Below are 22,653 nucleotides of genomic sequence, written 5' to 3' on the forward strand. Positions count from 1 at the left end.
AGCAGCTCCTTGCTTGCAGTCCTTGATAAAGGCAGGTAAATTTGGTAATCAATGGGCTCCGGAGATCCTTGACATTCCATTCTTCCAGGGGCAGTCTCCAACTTCCAAAGGCAGATGGCTTCATGGTTTCGTTTCCTCGAATTGACCCGATTTCCTATTTCTACACTAACTACCTGTCCTTAATTCTGGCTTCACTCTCTCCCCCAACTTCCTTTTCCTTTTTCCCTCTGTAGCGGAAACAAATAGCCCTTCAAATTCCATTCATTTTCCTGCAAATGGCATGATTTCATTCTTCTTTATGGTTGACTAAAACTCCATTGTGTATATAGACCACACTTTCTTTAACCATTCATCTCTTGAGAGCCTACAATGAACTTTTTGAGAGCCTACTATGTGCAAGGTACTGTAAAACAATGGAGACAAACCCCTGCCTGGTCTTCACAGTACTTCTAAGCCAGTAGTGAAGACAATTAAGACAGTAAGCAGAACCCTCCTCTGATGACCACAGGTCACATCTGGGTTCACATAGCACTGTAAATATCAAGGCATTTCCCATACAAATCTGACTTTTTATTGCAAACTTCTCTTTAAAAACCAGAAAAGATGGCAAAGTATTTCTACGTGGTGATGGGTCTGAAGCTGACCAGCGAAAGGGACATGTATTTTCCAGTTCACTACACACACACGCACACACACCACACACACTCATAAATGTCTCAAATAGAGCCAATTTCGCCCATTTGCCTTTTCCGTACCAGAACACATCTGACTTGGAGTCTCTTGTGTGAAGCACATATATATAAAAAAAAAATAAATAAGTAAATAAAACCTAACCTAGGCATGAGGATGAATAAGGATTTCCTAAGTGAGGAGGGGCAAGGAAGGAGTGGGCCAGAAAGATGAACAGAGAAAACAGCACGTGCAAAGGCCCAGAGGTGAAGAGTGGAGAGTATGAGAACAAGAGGACATGTTTGTTTGAGGAAAGTAAAATGCTGCTCATAACTAGAGCTCTAGGGGGGAGGTAAGAGATGGAGCTGGAAAGGTAGGCAATTGGTGCATTCCTTTAAAAATGTTAGGCTTACTTTACACAGAAGAGGATGCCGGAAGCTTTCAAGCAGGACAACACTCCCATCTGTTATCGGAATACTGTGTGGAGAGCAGATTGGAGGGGGCACAACTGAACCAGCAGCAGGTACTTTAGCACATAGATGAGCAGTCCCTCTGTACTGAGGCCACTCAGGAGTGCTGAAGGATCGTGCTCCATCTTCTCCTCCTCCCTGCTTCTGCCCCTATTTCATAGCAGAATCCTGAGCACAGTACTCAGGGAAGGGCTCTGACTCAAGCCTCAGGCAGGACAAGGGCAGAAGCAGTCATGTGGCTTTGCATGCAGAGGTTGCTCTGGATTTGCGTAGACATCAGATCTTTTCTCCTTGACCTTATGGGAGGAATAAATTTTTAAAAGTAACAACAAAAATGGAAGCCATTCTAAAGCCCTCGACCTTCTTTGCCGGCTATTCAACTCGTCTTTGATTTGGGTGACCCCCCTGTTTTGGACATGACTTTCCTGAGAGCTGCCATGTGGCCCTCAGACACCCATCAAGTTAAGGAAAATACTGCAGGGTCATAAGGGGAGAAAGGCGCATATGCAAATGTACAAATAAAGCAAGAAAATAATGCAGACAGCTAGAGAGAGGCCAGATTTTCTATATTTGATGGTGGATGGGGTCAGCCTAGCTAAGATTTTCTGTATACTATCTCCTTCAGGCCACCCAAGCACCCCGTTATCTTCATTTTACACATGAGATTCGGGTTAATTCAAGCCTCGATTTAAACCCATATCTGACTTCAGAGCCTTTGCTTCTTCATGCATGGTCTCATTATTATTTTTAATAAATTTTCCAAGGAAGATGTTTGTTTTTCAGCCTGACACAACAGATCAGGCAGGAGGCATAGAGTCATTAAAGTCAAATTGATTTAGAGAGAAAAAATACTCCTCGTTTCAAACACACGGCTCCCCTCAGCCCCCTCACCACCAGAGCCTCGAATCCTGGCGTGGGAGAAACCCATTAGAATTCAACTTGATAGTGCTCAAGTGATCTGCTTAGATTTTATCTACTGGAATATTTACTTTGGATAAAATGCAAGTTCTACATGGTTGTTGGGGGGAATTATAGTAGATGAAATAAGCAAGGAGTTTTGTAGATAAACCCAAACCCCAAGTGGAATGTTCCATTTTCTCAATTAATAGACTCTCAAAATCCCTCACCCTCCCTTGTCTAATCTTGGGTCATCGACTTTTCATTCTAGGTTCTCAAATCTCCTTTTAAATCTCCTTTTTCTGCCCCAATTATTACAGAGGCAATGTGAGTTGCAGCTAGTCAAATCAAGACATATCACCTGTTGAGATTGAGGGGTGAGAGTTGGAGCCCAAAGATTAGAATTCCCTAGTCTTTGACCTGTGTGCATCTAACAGGTGTCCTCCAAGAACCCCATCCATCCAAGGGCTCACAGGGCCTGAAAGGCCACAGTTCTGGGTCATTCACACCAATGTTTTAGTACTTCTTCATTTATTAAAAGAGGAACTGGGCCTGGTGGTGCATACCTGTAATCCCAGTAATTCGGGAGTCTGAGGCAGGAGGATTGGAAGTTCAAGGCCTGCCTAAGCAACTAAAGTCTCAAAATAAAAAATTAAAAGGGCTTGGGATGGAGCTCAGTGTCAGGGCGTCCCCAAGTTCAGTCCTCAGTACTGCAAAAAAAAATAAATAAATAAATAATAATAATAATAATAATAAAAATATGGAAGGAAGGAAGGAAATATGCCTGCTGGGAAGTACCTGGTGATCTACAAGTCAAAGGGCACCTGGTCTAGTTCTGATGTTTGATTTTTTTTTTAACCCTAATACCTTAGCCCCCATCTTATTTGCTTTAAATGGGTGGAATGAATCCTGGAGACATCAGTAAAGCTCCTTAATCCTAATTGTTAACAAATATTTGTGGACCCTGTGCTATGAGTCCAGGAACTGTTCTGGGGACAGAAATGAACAACGCTGGCAAGTCCCTGCTCACACAGAGCTTGCATTCTAGTGTGGGGAAGACAGACAATGCACGGATAACCAACTGCACTGCAGCAGCCTGGTAAGTGCTAGGTACAAGGAACAAAAGCCACCAGTCACTGTCCGTCAGGAAGGGCCTTTCTGAGCACAGGTCAAAGGGAGCAAGCCCCACAGAAACTGCTGCAAGTGTCCTCAGGATAAGGAAGAGCAGGAAAAGAGGTCTAAGAGGAGGATTACATAATTCCCGTCATCCTGTTGCATGCCCTGGGGATTTAGATACATTCCACAGGCATAGCACAAAAGGATGCTGTCTTTCCTTTTCTGTCTTCTCCCTTCCTTCCTCCCTTTCTTCATTCCTTCCTCCCTGGACCAAACCTTTGCTGACTGAATCAGCTTTTCCAACCACTCTGCTTTGGGGTAAGTGAACTAAAGGTGAGAAACCTCAAGTGCTTTTGTGGTAGGACAAGTTTCCCTTTTCTGGAACCTGGTGACTCCTGGGAATGGAAGGAGGTTTTAAGGTTCAGAGAGAAACAGATGCTGTCTTAGCACAATAAGGTCATGCAGTTCTAGCAGGGATGGTGTGTACAGAGACCCTCAGGTCAGGGTCTAAAGAATCATAGCCCCTGTGGAGCAGAGGGTAGCTGATATGTTGTCCTGAAGATGAGAGACACAGTAGACCTGGGGAATGGGGATCTGGAAATGAGAAGCCAAAGGACTGTGTGTGTGTGTTTGTGTCGTGCGTGTGTTTAGGGCAGGAGGGGTTGGCGCAAGGAATATAATGCAGATCGGGTGAACTTTGCTGAATGAGGGCTTAGGCGCAAGGTCAGTCCTAGGGGTCCAGGGTTAAGTTCATGTGTCTATGGATGGATCTGGGGACAAGATGCCTGGAATGGGGACAGCATCTCTGAACCTCCACCACCTTCCCCACTTCATAACAACCTTCACACCCACCTTTGTCAACCCAGTACGGGTGGGATTGTAGGTCTTGACCCCAGAGAACTGAAATCCGAATTTTATAATTCTGTGTATTTGCTTAATTTATGATGACCTTTTCTGTTACTGATTGCTCGATCCCTTCTTTGGGTGTTAAGGGGCATGGCGAGTGGGCTGCATTCTTCTAAAAATACTTCATTTTGAAGAAAACATTCAGTCCTTGGTTCTCTGATATGTGGATGCTAATTCACAATACGCGGGGCAGTGGGTAGGGAAGAATAGAGTTACTTTATAGGAGGTAGAGGGGAGTGAAGGGAGGGGAAGGGGCATGGGGGGAGGAAGGATAGTAGATATAACAGACATTATTTCTGCATGTACATATATGACTGCATGACCTATGTGATCCCACAATATGTATCATCAGAAAACTGAGAGATTACACTCCATTTATGTATGATCTATCAAAATGTATAAATGCATTTGGTTATGTACAACAAATTAGAACAAACAAAAATTAATTTAAAAAATACTTCATTCTGGGGTTGGGGTGTAGCTCAGTGGTAGCATACTTGCCTAGCATATCTGAGGCCCTGAGTTGTTTGATCTCCAGCATCATCAAAACCAAAAAACAACAAAACATACAAAGGAACAAACAACCCGCCCACATGCACACTCCAGTTCATAAAAGCAAGTCAACCCAGAAGTTGGCGTCTTTGTTTTCCCAGAATAGAATGTTATGAGAATTCTTGGTTATTTGCTTTTCTCTACTTTTCACCACCTGCAAAAATTCCATCTTCCTTTAAATGTTCTCGTAACTCCCTCAACATTGGTTAAAATTTGAATACCACTGAACCTCTTCAGTACCAGCCCCCAAAAGAACACTAGTCATTTGACTGAAGGTGTATTAAAGACTTCAGACCGTGTTCCATTTGACATTTTCAGTGCTGGTAAATCTAACTGCTAAATCTGCATCCTTATTTCACCTCTCAGTCTCTTAGCCATTAGCTTACAAACAAACAAACAAACAAAAAGTCACTGAGAATCTTCTGTTATGCATTCAAGGTGTGAGAATTATCATGGACTATTCTGAATCACACCTGTGTGGTACATTCATCTTGGGTCTTTCTGCAATGTATAAATTGATAGTAGAATTCTCTAGCCAATCCCTGAATAATTCTTTGTTAACCATGGACATAGTGCAATTGTCAGATTTCATGGAATAAAGTTGTTACATCCCACCTAAATCTGGCGTGTTGGGATTGCTCAGTGTCTCATGTCTTTTTCAGTGAAAGCGCTTCCACCAGAGTACTGATGGCTACTTTTCGGTCTTATCTTTACTAGGTTAAATTACTCTGTTCTTGCCATTTGATTTCCCAGCCACTCGATGCCTCTTCCACACTGCATTCAGCAATCCACAGCTAACTTAAAATTCTGTGCTCTAGACAATAAGATGCAAATTAGTTGACCACATAGCCAACCAGATTACGTCCCAAGAACCTCCAGGACAAATGGGTATATAGTTGCTCCATTTATTGTACCTGACCCAAACCTCTGATGTAGTTTGGGGGAATTTTTCCATATTTATGTCAGAGGATATATTTGCCCCAAGAGGGATAGAACTGCCCCAGTGTCCGTTTCCTGGGAAATATAAAAACAGTACCATGTTTTTTTCTATGAAACTGCAATGCTCTGCTCCACATGTCTTCTGTGCAGGACCCCTGCTACATCCTTGCCAGAGTATCTTTACTTTTCAAAATGATACGTGTTACTGATGGGAACCTATTACTTATATAAACCTTCTGGGGGTCTCAAAGAAGTTTGAAGCCTTGAACTGAGGAAATGGGTCAGCAGCAGATTCAGGAAACTGAAATGAAGGTGATACACCTGTCATTCTCACTTCCAAAGAGTTCCGCTGAACTGTTCTCTCACTCAGGACTCCAAGCTGAGTAAAGTCCCATCAAGTTCAAACTCATGAGCATCCCAAGGGAAGCCCCAGATATGAAGTTCTGCAGTATTCAGAAAAGATCTTCTGAGAACACTTTTGTCCCTGGACTCATTTCAAACCCAATCTAGCCATCTCAGGTGTAACAGTAAGATCAGAGATAGGGTGAACTACCATTCCAGTGTGCCCGGGATTGAGGGGTTCCTGAGATGCAGGACTTTCAGTACCCAAACTGAGAAGATTCTGGGCAAATCAAAATGTAGCAATCACCCTGTAAGAGACCATCATGATGTAAACAGTAAGCAGTAACCAGTAGGTGCCTGGTTTCTATTTCCAGTAGTGTAGTAACAACAGGGAGATGTTTCACTTGGTTTCATTAGATATGAAAAGTCGTGGACTCATGTGTAAGTTATATACACTCTGATGCTTAGTCAAATAAAAAGATTAGGTTATCTTCTGCAATACTTGGAACTCAATCAGTGACATCCCAAAATTAGTTTTAAATGATAAAATTTTATGTAATTATGACAACTATCACTAAAATAAGAGATTAAGTGCTTCAATACAAAAAAGAATTGGTCTGAAAACAAATCTCTGTGGAATTATAAATATTCTCTAAGATATTTGCCCAATTAAAAGCTCTTTGAATCTTGTTTTTACATTTTTTGCCAACAAAGGTTGCTTAGCAACAGTCAGTCGGCTCTTTCCTATCATTAGCTTTCTCTTTTTTCCATCTCCCACCTTTGCAACTGTTGAGTAAAGGGAGGAACATCTAATGCTCTGTGATGACCTCCTCTTTTCAATTCATAAACAGGAAAATGAGGACTTTTAAGTATAACAGCCCCTGGCGCTTAGAGAAGGTTTTTTCAGTCTACAAGGTGTGTCCCGGACAGCAGATGAATTCTGATGGGGCCTTAACCCATTAAAGACCATATGAAAGTAAGAGGGTGAATGCATCCTCCATTCTGGAAAGGCAATCACTTAATTAGTCTGGTATATTTGTGTACCAGAACCTTGACCCAATTATCAGCTGGTGGAGGGGATCACATTGTGGAGGATGGGTTTGTGCTGGGTCTTGACTTGGTGCCAATTTCATTGAACTCTTAGAAATGAATTGGCCTGGTTCAGGTGAATTTTGTTGTTGTTTGTTTTTCAGTGAAGAGGTAAAGAAGGAGTTAGGAAGGAAACAGAGATCATATGAGGCGCCGAGAGTAGAGGCCACCATAAGACCTGAGTTTCTGGAGCCTAGAACCATATTCTGGCCATCAGCAAGCTAGAACCTACTTTTCCTCTAGTCATCTGTCTTCATAGACTCCACTGCCCTCTCAGGTTTTCTCCTTCTGTGGCCTTTTGAGTCTCCTTTTGTTCCCTCTCCCTGTCCTGTATCCTTACCCTAGCCGTACTATCTCAGGTATTCAAAGCTCAGAGCTGCTGCTTCTATGTAACTGGCTTGCTCAGGGACTCTCTGTGTTTCTTTCAGTTTCAGCAATTCTGCAAACTTCCTGGTTGTCTTCATACTTCTCAAGTCAAATGCCCGAGTGATTTCTCCATTCTAAGCATTTTCATAGGCCATGGCTAACTATAAATCAGTAACTATAGATCAAGTGCCCAACCCTGACCTAAAGGAGGTGTGTCCACCTCTCCCCAAATTCATATGTCAAAGGCTTAATTCCCAGTCCCTCAGAATGTGACCTTATTTGGATACAGGGCATTGCAGAAGCAATTGATTAGGTTAAGATGAAGTCATCATACTGGAGTAGGGTAAGTCCCTAATCCAATAAGACTGGTATCCTTATAAGACAGGGAAATTTGGAGACTCACATACACATTGGGAGAAAGCCATATGAAGAGACAGAGTAAGAAGTCAGTAATTCACAAGCCATGGAGAGAAACCTAGAGCAGAAATCCTTCCCTGATAGACCTAAGAAGGGACCAACCCTGCCAATACTTTGACTTTGTTCTTCTATCCTCCAAAACTGTGAGGCAATACATTTCTGTTGCCTGAACCATCCAGTTTACAGTCCTTGTCATGGCAGCCCTTGAAAATTAACATAGATTTTGGTACCAGGAAGTGGGGTGCTACTGTAACAACCTAAACATACAGAAATGGCTTTGGAATATGATCCTGGGCAGAAGGAGGAGTTTGGAGGTGTATAATAGAAATAGCATACATTGCCTTGGAGAGACTGTTGGTAGAAATATGGAGTCAAAGGAGACTCTAATGAAGGCTCAGAAAGAAAAAAGGAGCGCTGTAGAGGAAGCTGCTATTGTTTTAAAGAACACATTTTTCATCATGAACAGAATGTTCCTAGAAATCGTAATGTTAAAGGTACTTCTGGCAGTCTCAGACCTGTTATTGGAAACTGGAGGAAAGATCCTTGCTATAAAATGATGGCAGATTTGGCTGAGTTAAGTTTTGTTAGGAAGCAGAACTTGAAAGGAATGAACTTGGATATTTAGCTGAGTAGACTTCTAAGCACAGTATTGGAAGTACAACCTAGTTTCTCCCCTAGGTTTATAATAAAATGTAAGGGAAGAGAAATAAACTAAAGAAGAAGCTAGTAAGCAAAGTGAAACCAGAACTTGATGATTTTGGTGATTCTCAACCTCTCCAGACTGTGTTCTCCAGAAAGTTGGCCAAGCATGTGGCTGAACAACACTTTGCTGAAGATATTAGATTTTTTAACTCATGGATCCAATCAACCATTCCAGCAGAAGGCAGGGATAGAGATGCAGTTATTTCTGAAACAATTTTAGAAGACCTTTCCCTGATGGCTTGGGTCCCTGTAAAACTGCAGGATAAGTCAACAATTTCTGAGATTTTTAGTAGATGGAAAGGGTTAGACATGGGAGGACATGAGGGAATAATGGGCTGGAGGACAGAGGCATAGAAGCAGAGAATAGTTGGGTTGCCACTGCTGCTACGGGCCCAGAGAACACAGGTCATAACCAGGTCATGCCCTCCCTGGTAGCAGAGGGTAAGCCATCACCCAGGGCCAACACTAATACAGGAGACATGGTATTCTCAACATGGTGGACTAGTCTCCATCATCCAGAAATTTGGGCAGGAAGTTTTCCTTAGTGTTGTGGGCATGACAAATTTCTGATACAAAAACTTTATATAATTTAAACCTCATAGAAGCCTCAGACATCCATTATAGTCTCCTCATTTTACCATTATGGAGGCTAAGCAAATTGCCTGATGTCTCAAGACTGGAAAGTAGAAAAATCAGGATTTAAACACAGGTCTGATTTTAAAGTCTTTCGAGTTCACCAGAGAGAATATTGAAACTGGGACTTTGTAATGACCATAAAGAGGACAAGTAAAATTGTAAAATTGACTAACGTCACTGAAATAAAACCTAAATATACTTTACTACTCATATTACTTGTGTGTGTGTGTTTAAAAGTTTGATGCACAACCAGGTGGGGGAATATGTTGTAATCCTAGTGACTTGGAAGGTTGAAGCAGGGGATTTGGAAGTTCAAGGCCAATAAATAAAAGATTTTAAAATTAAATGAAAAGGACTTGGACGTAGCTCTGTGGTAGAGTTCCCTGTGTTCAATCTCCAGTATAGAAGAAGGAGAAGGAGAACTTTGATGCACAAAAGTACAAGAACAAATAGGCAATAGCATTTCTAGAATGTATGTGTGTCTCTGCCTATACATAGTAGTCCCTCCTGAACTGTAGTTTTGCTTTCTGAGGTTTCAGTTACCTGTGATCATCTGTGGTCTGAAAATAATAAAATGGAAAATTCCAGAAATACATAATTCATAAGTTTTAAATTTCACATCATTTTAAGTAGCATGATGGAATCTCAAGAATCCTACTCCACCCTACCTGGGAAGAGGACCATCCCTTTGTCCCACAGTCATGGTACATGGGGCTACCACCTGCAGGTCACTGGGTGGTCATCTTGGCCATCAGATTGACTGTCACAGCATAACTTTGCTTGTGTTCAAGTGACCCTTATTTGACTTAAAATGGCCCCACAGCAAAAGAGTAGTGATGCTGGCAATTTGGATATGCCAAAGAGAAGTCATAAAGGGCTTCTTTTAAGTGAAATGGTAAAAGTTTGTGACTTAAGGGGGAAAAATCATATGCTGAAGTTACTAACGTCTATAGTATGATATTTTGAGAGAAAGATTATATTCACATATTCTTTATTACAGTTGATTATTTTAGTTGTTCTATTTTATTATTTGTTATTGCTATTAATTTCTTACAGCTTAATTTATAAATTAAAGTTTAACATAGGTAAGCTTGTATAGGAGAAAACAGTGTTCTATTACTTAGGTGTGTTCGTTTTCCATTGCTGTGACAAAATACCTGAGAAAATCAACTTAAATGAAAAAAGGTTTATTTGGGCAAGGAGAAAGACTGGAGCAGGATATAACTTTCAGGAGTATGTTAGCTTTTCATTGCTGTGACCAAATACCTGACAATAACACGTAAGCAGAGGAAAAGTTTATTTTGGCTTAAGGTTTCAAAGGTCTCAGTCCATAGTCAGCTGACTCTATAGCTCTGGGCCTGAGATGAGGCAGAACGTCATTATAGGAGGGCATGGTAGAGGAAAGTTGCTCAGCTGACGACAGAAAGGAAGCAGAAAGTGAATGAGGAGCCAGGACCAAAATATAAACCCCAAAAGCACACCCCCCAATGACCTACTTCTTCCAGCTACACCCTTCCTGCCTATACTTATCCCCCAGTACAATAGTCCTTTCAAATGATTAATCCACTATGTTACAGCTTTCATGATCTAATCATGAGATTTCAGGAGACACCTCATATCCGAACCACAACAAAGATCATGCCTCCATACCCCCAAGGACCTTCTTCCTCCAATCAGGCACCACCTCCTAAGTGTCTGCCACCTCCCATTAAATTATGATCCATTCTATTGATGAGGTTAGAGCCCCTCCAAAGGCCCCACCTCTGAACATTGGTTCCTAGGGGACCAAGCTTTCAACACATGAACTTTTTTTTTCATTAAAAAAAATTTGTTCTAATTAGTTATACATGACAGTAGAATGCATTTTGACACATTGCACATAAATGGAGCATAACTTCTCATTCCTCTGGTTGTACATGGTGCTGAGTCACACCAGTAGTGTAATCATAGGGTCTATAGGGTAATAATGTCTGTCTCATTCTACTGTCCTTCCCATCCCCACCACCCCATCCCTCTCCTCACTCCCCTCTGCACAATCCAAAGTTCCTTCATTCTTCCCTACCCCTACCCCAACCCCCACTATGGATCAGCATCGCTTATCAGAGAAAACATTTGGCCTTTGGTTTTTTGGAATTGGCTTATTTCACTTAGCATGATATTCTCTAGTTCCCTCCACTTACATGCAAATGCCATAATTTCATTCTTCTTTGAGGCTGAGTAATATTCCATTGTGTATATGCACGACAATTTCTTTATCCATTCATCTGTTGAAGGGCATCTAGGTTGGTTCCATAATTTAGCTATTGTGAATTGAGCTGCTATAAACATTGATGTCAACACATGAATTTCTGAAGGACATTTCAGATCCAAACCATAACCAAAGGGTTCACTGCTACCCATGTTTTCAGGCATCCACTTGGGATCTTGGAAAATATCAGATAAGGGAAACTACTATATCTGTATCTATACCTGTGTATCCATATCCATACCTGTGCCCATGTGTACATATATGTGTGTTTAGAAGTTTGAGGCACAAAGATACATGATCCAGTATGCAATGACCCTTCCATAATGGGTATGTCTATCATCTGTATCTAAGTTATATCCATATTCATATCTCTGTCTATCTACATGTCTGTGAGTATTTACGTACAACAAATAATACACAGCATAGAACCTGGCAATAACTTTCAACCCTTCAATCTCTCTTAAATAGAAATTGTTGAAACCCTTAAACAAGGGTGCCAAGGGAAATATCTCTTTTTTATTTACTGCCAAGTTATTTACTTCCCTTTCTGAAGGCATTTGCCACCTTCACCTTCTGCATTTGAGATGACTTCTTCTCATAGCTGAGATTTTAATACTATTTTAGAGAAATCACAAACCTCTTGGTAATGATTTTTAAAGTTCATTCTTTGAAACTTCATTGTATGCTACAATTTAAGATGATTTATTCTTTAATACATTTTGCAAAATGCCAACTGTTGTTGCATATAACCTGGGAAGATGTCTTGTCTCTTTTTAAATGGCATAGCATCTCTCTGCCCTGATTTTTTGAGTTTTTTACTCTGATATGTTCTGTGCTGTTGTACGTGGTTGTAGAGAGAATTTTATGAACTTATAGCCTTTGAGCTAAGAGACAAATTTCATGCTGATCTTCCCTTTTAAAATGTCTGTACAAAATAATAGTGCCTGGATTTTATGCTCTTTCCTGATTTGCTTCACTGAAAATTCCTTCTGCATGCAGAAACACAGTTTCACAACTTATACATTTCATGTCCATTATTATATAAGCCTCATTGAGATAAAAATAGCTAAAATAAAATTCCAAGAAATTCAAGATCCAACCTCAAATACAGAGTTAGTCTCTGCTATTATTTCTGTCCTGATTTTGTTGTTTTGCTGTGTTCTTTTTATGAGTAGATGTTAATCTTGTTCTCTTTTGTTTTTATGTGTTTTTCAGCACTGGGTTTCTTATAAATTTTTAATCAACTGTTCTCTGTGAAGTAACAGCCACATTTTTTTTTTAAATCGGTGCATCTCAATTACACAGAATTGTGGGTTTCAATGTGGCCTATTCACACATAATTTGATCAATTTCACTTCCCAGTACCCCACACAGCTACAGCTTTTATCTCCATGAAAGACCACAGAGAAGTCCTCTGGAGTCCTTCTTATTTTAACGGAGGCCATCTGACAACTTCCTACGTAGGCTCCAAGAGATTCTTGCTGTGTTCCCTGTATATCTCTAGCAAAGCACCTGGCACATAGTAGGTTCTAAATAATGACAAGAGAAATTAAAACAAATTCCAAATTCCAAAGAACTGAATATGAATTCAAGAATTCTAACAAATTCAATTCCATGCAATTTCTATCAGAAACAGAAAAAAATATATGGTACAGTAATCACTGTACATGCTATATTATCAAATATATTTCTGGTAGGAGAGGACTTCTGATGCGACCAACTGTTGATGAGAATAGATCCCTTCACTTATAATTTTACACATCTGATACTTGGAAAATTTTCACAGACTAGTTCTGACTCTGTACATTTCCAATGGTGCTTTTCCCCCACTACCTACCTACAAGCCCTGAGACTTGATTGGACACTTTCCTTCAAGTACAACCTTTTACAGTGTATCTTCATGTCATAGTGTCACATATGTCATGCCAAAGGCAATAGGAGTATTCCTGAAGCCATTTCTATACCAGCATGGCTAATAATATTTTAATCATGCATGGAAGTCATTGCAAAGAATGTAAATATATACCAACAAAACCACACCAAATATGTGTTCACTCAACTGCACCTGGACAGCTGCGTGTGGTCACCCAACATCCCTGGACACGGGGGAAGTGTGAAGGAAGGGGCGTCAGAGTGGAAAGAGGTATGATTAAAATATCTTACTTCTGCAAATTTTACAATTTAGCTATAATGGCTTTTTAGTAAATGTGCCCTGACTTGTTCAGAGGTGAGCAGCCACCTAAACAGTATCTCCCCAGTCTTTCCCACATTAGTCTACAGGAGATGGAGTGCCAACTCTCCTTCTGTTCCTTCTGCTGAGTTTGCTAGGGTGGAATGAAGTGATGAGCCAGCGGTGTGGGGGTGAAGAAGGCCACAGAAGGAAACCTCCAGGAGGGAGAGAGAGAGATTTCAACATCATTGAAGCCCTTGAACTTGGTTGTTCCTGAATCTAGCTACAGACCTAACAGGTCTGCTAGGTCCTGTTCTGTAAGTCAACAAACTTAGTGTACTGGAGATTTAACCAGGGGTGCTTTACCACTGAGCCACATCCCTAGTCCTTTTTGTTGTTGTTGTTTTTGTTTTTGAGATAGGGTCTCAATAAGTTGCTTAGGGCTTTGCTAAGTTTTTGAGGCTGGCCTTGAACTTATGATCCTCCTGTCTCAGCTTCCCAAATTCCTGGAATTATAGGAGTGAGCCACCACGCCCACCAAACTGCTTTTTTACTTAAGCAGTTTGAATTTAGATTTCTGTCATTAGAAGCCAAGAATCCTAAGCAGCATTTAAGATGACAGCTGTCAGCCTTGGCTTACTAGTATAAGTCTGAGACAGTTTCACATTGCTGAGAAAAAAATGATTTAGGGTCATATGGATAGCTTCTCTACTGCAAGTCTGGAACTTACACCTATACCTCAGATCTCCTACACCTCTGTTTCTCCTCCCCTTGCTTTGTTTAAGCAGAAGGCACAAATGGCCTCCAGTAATAATGATAGTAATAATTTGCACGTATGTAGCACTTTAATGTTTCAAAGTAATTTTACACATATTATCTTTTATTTTTCTTTTGCTCGTGACTGCACAGGGATTGAGCCCTGGAATGCTCTACCACTGAACCACATCCTCAGCCCTTCTTATTTTTTATTTTGAGACAGGGTCTCGCTAAATTCCCAGGCTAGTCTTGAACTTGAAATTCTCCTGTCTCAACCTCCTGAGTTGCTGGGATTAGAGGTGTGTGCCCACGTTCCTGGTGATTGCACATACTATCTGAATTTCATCCTCACAGAAAGTAAGTGTTTGCATCAAAGCTTTCCAAATGAAGAAACTGAGGCTCAGAGAGATTAGGCCACACTATCATCATGTGGTAGAGCCAGGATGAAAGCTTGTGTCTTTAAAGTATATTATACTTTCTGGGATACACCACACCTGGACATACCTGCAGACGTGGGACCTTCCATTCAGAATAGAAAGTGTAGTTCAGGACAGAAGACAAACTCATCTGGGCCAGATGTATTTCTGCCCAATGACCACTACTTCGTTTACATTAATCAGCTAACTTTCTGGATTGCTGGTCCCTACAACCTTAACTTCTAACTACTTTCTCTCTCTTATCCCTTTGCCTAGATCCACACTTCCAAATCCTCTCCTATATCCTAGCCACTGAGAACCCCAAACTCAAAAGCCTTTGCCTCCATGACTGGATATCAAATCCCTGTACAAATTTTAACCACTGGGGTCTTCAATCATGACTTCTCCCCACTTACTATGAATGCCTTCCCATCTACCATAAAATATAGGTTCTTGAATTTTGACTTCCTGATTCCAATCCTGATCATTAGTGCCCTCATCCTCTACTTCTATCCTTTTCTCATGCATCCAGCTCTGTTTTATTTCTAGAATACAGAGAAAGACTTAGCCACATGGCCACCATTGCATCTGTTCCCACTGTCTCAAGCTTCTTCTTATCTGTGTTTGAGATGCAAAGACCATCACAGCTTAGGGAACCTATTTCGAGGACTTTGAGATGAGACTTTTCCTTAGGAATGAAATGTCAAAGAATAGCAGAAAGTTTCAGAGATGTTGTCTTACTGGTAAAGAAAGAACGAGTGTTGACTCTAGAGGACACCACATTCCTGACCATTTCAACCACACACTCCCTGAATGGCGGTGTGGAGAGAGGAGCTTTTCTCTTAGCAGCATGATAGAATCAAGAGAAGCCCAGCATGGACCAGCAGAGGTGCCCAGAGGCTGCTCTGTGGGACATACCAGTCAAGTGACCCTCCCAAAGACCTCTACAGAGAGACCTCTACAAGAAATATCTTCAAGAACAAAGAGTTCAGCGTCGCCCTGCATCTAAAAGGCAGATACTGGGGCTGGGGTCGTGGCTGAGTGGCAGAGTGCTCGCCTAGTACACCTGAGGCCCTGGGTTCAAACCTCAGCACCACATAAAAATAAAATAAAGGTATTAAAAGGCAGATACTGTGGACTCAACCTAGGACTCCTTAAGGAATGGATACAAAACCAAGAACCATAATTCAGCAAGCATTAAGATTCCTTCTCAGAAGGGCCTTGGGAACTATGGTTCAGAAACCGTGAAAGTAAACATTGCCAAAGCTTTCCAGTGCTTTGTAACTTCTCCAGAGTTCATTATTAACCCCTGTTGTTTCCTACAATCACTTATGTAAAGACAGGAACCTTATGATTTGCAGGAGGGATTAAAAGCCAAGAAGTCCAAGGATTCGGGGAAACTTATACCCAGGAATACCAAGGGGTAGAATGGAGGGTGGCAGCCTCAAAGACCCTGAAGGAAAGGCATGTTGGCCGTGCACTCCTCAGCCAGGACCCAGGACTTGGTGACAGAACACATCTGAGAGGTTCTTCCATGGCAGCGTTTGTTGTCTCTCCCCCACCCGCTTCTTACTAAGTATCCCTTTTCCATACTGGGAGAATCCTATTTTGTTCCACACCATTCCAGGGATAGATTTGGTGAGACTAAGCCCATTGGAGTGTCTTGTTTCTCTTGTCACTGATTGACTTACTGGTCATGCTTGTACTGGCCTATGAGGTGTGTGTGATTCTACTGGAGAACATCTGGGAAATTTTTAATCAGTCATATTTAACAGCTTAAAATCAGAAATAAAACAAGAGAGTTTATTCACTTCTATTCCATACTGGCCTGGAAATCCTGAGCAGAGCAATAAGATAAACAAAATAAAACCAAAAAGAGAAAAGAAAAGAAAGAAAGCAGGCATAGAAATAGTAATAGATAGAAATAGTAATAGAATGAGTGAAGTTGTCTTTATTCACAGATAACAGGATTTTGAAAATAATAAGGATCTATAAAACCACCAATGGAACCAATGTTAATTCAGCCATATCACAGGATTCAAGATCACTATACAAAGAGTAAATTGCATTTTTACAAAACAGAAGAAATTTGAAAATAAATTTAAAACAATGTCACTTACAATAGCATAAAACATACATGAATTATTTGGAATAAGTAATGAAATATGGACATAACTCCACACTGAAAACTCAAAACAGAGATGTAAGAAATTAAAACTCCAAATAAATGGAAAAATAGCATATTCATGGATTGTAAGACTCCATGTTTTTAAGATGTTAATTGTTCCTAAATTTATTTATGGACCCATACATCTTGAATCATAATTTCATCAGAATTTTTGAAAGAAATGCATAAGGTGATTCTTACAATTATGTGGAAATGCAAAGAAGATTCAAAGGAAAGTGGAATAGGAAGAATAAAACTGGAGGACTTAACACTATTTGACTTCAAGGTTTATAGAACCACAATAGTCAAACCAGCTTGTTATTTGTGAAAGACAAATAGATCAATGGACAGAGTTAAGAATCTAAAAGTAAACCCTCCCTTATATAGTCATTGGATTTTCAACAAAGCTGCCAAAGCAATCTGATGGAGAAAAGAAATCCTTTCAACAAATATTATTGAATAGCTGGCTATGCCTATTAAAAAAACTTCAATTCCTTCCTCACACCATTCACAAAAGTTAATTCAAAGTGAATTACAGCCCTAAATAGCAGAGCTAAAACTATAACCCAGAAAGCAAAAATCATAAAAGAAAAAGTTTAAAACTTCTATTTACCAAGGGATGTTATTAATAAAATGAATAGACAAACCATAGACTGAAAGAAAATATTAGAAAAACATATTGAAAAGAGGATTAATATCCTGAATAAAAACAGACTCAATCCCCACTCAGAATGATTTATGTATGATAGAGTGAGATAACCGAAGAGTGTGTGGGGTGAGATGATCTCACAGAGGGAACAGTTCTGAGTCTGTCCATGATCGTGTGGTCACAGAGATGTCGGTCATCAGTCACTGGTGTGACCTGCTCATCTTTGCATCAGAAGGAATTAGAATTTACCCTGCTGGACCCATCTAAGTCTTGTTGAATTTAAATAGTCCAGAAAACTGAAATGTACACACATTCTCCCATGGCTCATGCTGCCTACTGAGATAATGCATCTCCCAACCGCAAAGATTCCCAGTCTCAATCCCCCAAACCTGTGATTGTGTCACGGGGAAAAGTGACCTTGCTGATGTGATTAACTTAAGAACCTTGACTTGGGGAGATTATTTTAGATTATTGAGTGGACCCAATCCAAACACATGGGTTTTCAGACCTACTTTCTCACCTGTGATCAGAAGTGACCATGAAAGAAAGATCAGAGAGCTGCAGCACAGTGACTTTGAAGTTGGAGTGGGGGGTATGGGACAAGAATTTCCAGAAGTCTCTCAAAGCTGGGAAATGTGAGGAAATGGATTCTTGGACCTCCAAAGTGTCAAGTTCCCTTGATTTTAGCTAAGTAACACCCAGGTCAGACTTCTGACCTACAGAACTGTAAAATTTGTTTGAAGTCACTTAAAAAAAAAAAAAAAAGACTCAATACAATTCAGTAATAAAAAAACAAATAACTCAGAAAGAAAAAAAATGAACAAAAGATTTTTTGGGGAAAACACTTCACAAAAGAAAAACATAGGAATGACTCCTAAACAAATGAAAAAATTGTGGGGTCATCAGTCATCATGGAAATGAGATCACAACCCCCAGTATCCACTACAGTGACCAACACTGACAGTACCAAGTGTTGGCAAGGATGTGGCACAGCCAGAACCCTAGCACACTGTTGGTGGAAATGTAAAATTTTACAAACTTTGGACAGAACATTCTGGAAGTTTCTATAAAAATTAAACATAAATTCTTCCTATGATCAGAAATTCTGCTTTTCTTTTTTTAACCACATTTTTAATTTGTTCCTTTTTACTTATACATGATTGTAGAATGTATTTTTTAATTATTTTTTTAAATTTTACAGACTGCATTTTGATTCACTATACACAAATGGGGTAAAACATTTCTTTGGTTGTGCATGATGTAGATTCTTACCATTCATGTAATCATACAGGTATATAGGGTAATGATGTCTGTCTCATTCCACCATTTTTCATAACCCCATCCCTCTCATTTCCCTCTACATAATCTATAGTTCCTCCATTCTTTTCTCACTCCTACCCCCTCTCCAGATGTAGAATGTATTTGGACATATTATACATACATGGAGTGTAACTTCCCATTCCTGTGGTTGTACATGATGTGGAGTTACACTGGTCATGTATTCATATATGAACATAGGGAAGTTATGTCCCATTCATTCTTATTGTTCCATTCCCATTCCCCCTCATTTCCCACTGTGAACCTCTATCCCCCACCCTGACCACCTGTGAGTTAGCATCCTCATATCAAAGAGAATATTTGGTTTATTTTGCTTAGCATGGTAGTCTCTAGTTCCATCCATTTGCTGGCAAATACCATAATTTCATTCTTCTTTATGGCTGAGTAATATTCCATTGTGTATATGTACTATGCTTTCTTTATCCATTCATCTGTTGTGGGACATCTAGGTTGGTTCCACAATCTTAACTATTGTGAATTGAACTGCTATAAAAATTGATGTGGCTATATCACTACAGTTTACTGATTTTAAGTCTTTTCGATATATGTCAAGGAGTGGGATAACTCAGTCAAATGGTGGTTCCATTCCAAGTTTTCTGCAGAATCTCCATACTGCTTTCCAGAATGACTGCATCAATTTGCCGTCCCACCAGCAATGTCTAAGGGCACCTTTTCCTCCTATCTTCCCTAACATTTGCTTTGCTTATATTCTTGATTAATGCCATTCTGAGTGGAGTGAGATGAGATTTCAGTGTAGTTTTAATTTGCATTTCTCTAACTGCTAGTGATATTGAATGTTTTTTCATATATTTGTTAGCCATTCATATTTCTTCTTCTGTGAAGTGTCTGTTCAGTTCCTTAGCCCATTTATTGATTGGGTTATTTGGGTTTTCTTGTGTTAACTTTTTTGAGTTCTTTATATGTCCTGGAGATTAATGTTTATCTGAGGTATAGGTGGCAAAGATTTTCTCCCATTCTTTAGGCTTTCTTCATGTCCTTGATTATTTCCTTTACTGTGAAGAAGATTTTTAGTTTGAATCCATCCCATTTACTGAATCTTGATTTTACTTCTTGCACTTTTGGAGTCTTATTGAGGAATCCGGTTCCTAAGTTGACATGATGGAGATTTGGGCCTACTTTTTCTTCTAGTAGGTGCCAGGTCTCTGGTCTAATGCCTAGGTCCTTGATCCATTTAGAGTTGAGTTGTGTACAGGGTAGGAGATAGGGTTCTAATTTCATTTTATGGCATATGGATTCCAAGTAGAAATTCTGCTTTTGATTATGTACCTGTGGTAGACAGAATAGTGACCTCCTAAAGATGTCTATGTCCCCTGAAGATGTTCATATCTTCATCCCTTTAACCTGTGTTACCTGGCAAAGGGGAATTAAGGTTGCTGACTTTGAAATAGGTAGATTATCTTAGATTTGCTGTAAAGACTCAATTTAATCACAGGGTCCTTTTAAGTGGAAGAAAGAGGGAAGAGCAAATGGTATGAATATATTTAAATTGTAGACGAAAGATGAGGAAGTTCCAACCTTGTTTTAAAGATGGAGAAAAGGGGTGACCAGCCAAGAGGCAGCCTCCAGAACTGGCAAAGGCAAGGAAGTGAGTTCCCCCCAGCACCTCTTCATGTCTCTGCTGACACATTTCTTTTCCCATACTGGGGGATTGAACCCAGAGGCACTGTACCACTGAGTCACATTCCCAGCCCTATTTTGTATTTTAGTTACAGACAGGGTCTCACCGAGTTGCTTAGCACCTCAATAAGTTACTAAGGCTGACTTCGTACTCTCCATCCTCCTGCCTCAGCGTCCCGAGTCACTGGGATTACATGCAGGTGCACCTGGCTCTGCCGACTCGACTTCAGCTCCGTGAGACTCTGTTGGATTTCTGACCCACAGAACGATATGATAATACATTTATACAATTGAAAGGTTAAATGTGTGGTAACTTATTACAGGAACAATAGGAAGCTAATACAGTAACAAAGAGAAATGAAAGTATATGTCAACAAAAACTTGCTAAAAAATGTTCTTACCAGTTTTATTTATAACAGCCTGAACCTGAAAACAGTATGGATCTCATCAATAAAATAATGGACAAACAATCGTATAGACATATAATAAAATATTATTCACCAATAAGAAGGATTATACTACTTATACATGCAACCACATGGATGACTCTCTAAAGCATGCTGAGTTTTTAGAAAAAAAGCTAGACAGGGCTGGGGAGATAGCTCAGTTGGTAGAGTGCTTGCCTTGCAAGCACAAGGCCCTGGGTGAATACCCAGCACCGCAAAAAAAAAGACAGTAATTAGGTTTTCTCTGGGAGTGGGTGAATGAAGGGATTAACTGGGAAGTAGCCTAGAGAAGCTTCTGGGGTGAAGGTAATGTTCTGTACCTTAATAAGAATTCCAGGTGCGCAGTGTCTGTATTTGTGAAATCTCATGGAATGTGTTACACACTTTGCTGTGTGGCCTAAAATGTTATTTTAAAATCCCAACCCTTAGGACTGGTGACTGTGACTATTTGGAAATTGAGTCTTTTGCAAATGCAATGACATTAAGACAAAGTCATACTGAATTAGAGTAGGCCCTCAATCCAGTGACTGGTGTCATTACCAGAAAGTCATGTAAAGATCCAGGGTTGTGGAAACACACAAGGAGAACACCATGTGATGTCAGAGGCATAGTCTAGAGTGACACATCTGCAGGCCAAGGAGTACAAGTGATTGCTGGCAATCGCCCCAAACCAGGAGAGACAGGGGAACAGATTTTCCCTCAGAATCTGTTAGTTCTGGGATGAACCAATCCTGCCAACACCTCGATCTCAGACCCTTCACTCCACAACCGGGAGACAATTATTTTGCTGTTTTAAGCCACCTGCCTTCTGGCAATCAGTTATGGCAGTCTTAGGAAACTAATATGCACTCAAATTTATGCACTTTATTATATGTAAATTTTACCTGAAAAAGGAGAACCGTAAAAATATTAAATTCTAGTTTCTAATATGCATGTGAAGCATTTGGTCATCAAGTGTCTGAAATGAAATTTACACTGAAAACTAACTGATGGGTATGTAAGTGTTCAATGAATACTTCTCTCAACTTTTCTGTAATTGGAAGTTTTTTCGTGATAAAATGTTGGGGAGATGATTGTGAACCTTGACCCATAGTGAGAGATAAAATCAGTTTGGCAGCTTCAGTAGCATTATTAAGAAATCGAATAGAACAAAATACATAGAATAAGCATGAGGCTGTTCAATGAAAGTTCAAGTTCAATTATACATAAGACATTTGTACATAGGTATGTACTGGATCAGAAACTAAAATTACTTTCTTATTGGGGTTCAAGGCACAACTATCTAAGAAGCACTATTTTGGTCATAGATTTCCTGACCTTTCACCTTTGTCCCTCACACACTGCACCAGTAATATTTTTTGTGTGTGTGTGTGGTGCTGGAGATTGAACCCAGGACCTTGTGCATGTATCAGTATTTTGATACCCACACCTAATTTATGCAACACTTACACAAATTCAGAGCTCTTGCTGTGAAAATGTTTACATATCCATCTCTCTTTGATCCATTATTACAGTTAATGAAACATGTTCTCCTTTAACAAAGATTTTCTTCCAAGGGAATTCACAGGATACTTTGTGAGCTGTATTTATACCTTCAAAACCCCAGGGTAGCATTTAGTAATTTTCTGTATCAGGACATTAAATGGAAGCTTAAAGAATTAGTAAAACTCTTACCAGATGTTCTTTGTTCTTTTTTTTTTTTTTTTTGTCATTGTTTTTTTATG

The sequence above is a fragment of the Sciurus carolinensis genome, chromosome 9 (genome assembly GCF_902686445.1).
Source record: "Sciurus carolinensis chromosome 9, mSciCar1.2, whole genome shotgun sequence".
Taxonomy (NCBI): domain Eukaryota; kingdom Metazoa; phylum Chordata; class Mammalia; order Rodentia; family Sciuridae; genus Sciurus; species Sciurus carolinensis.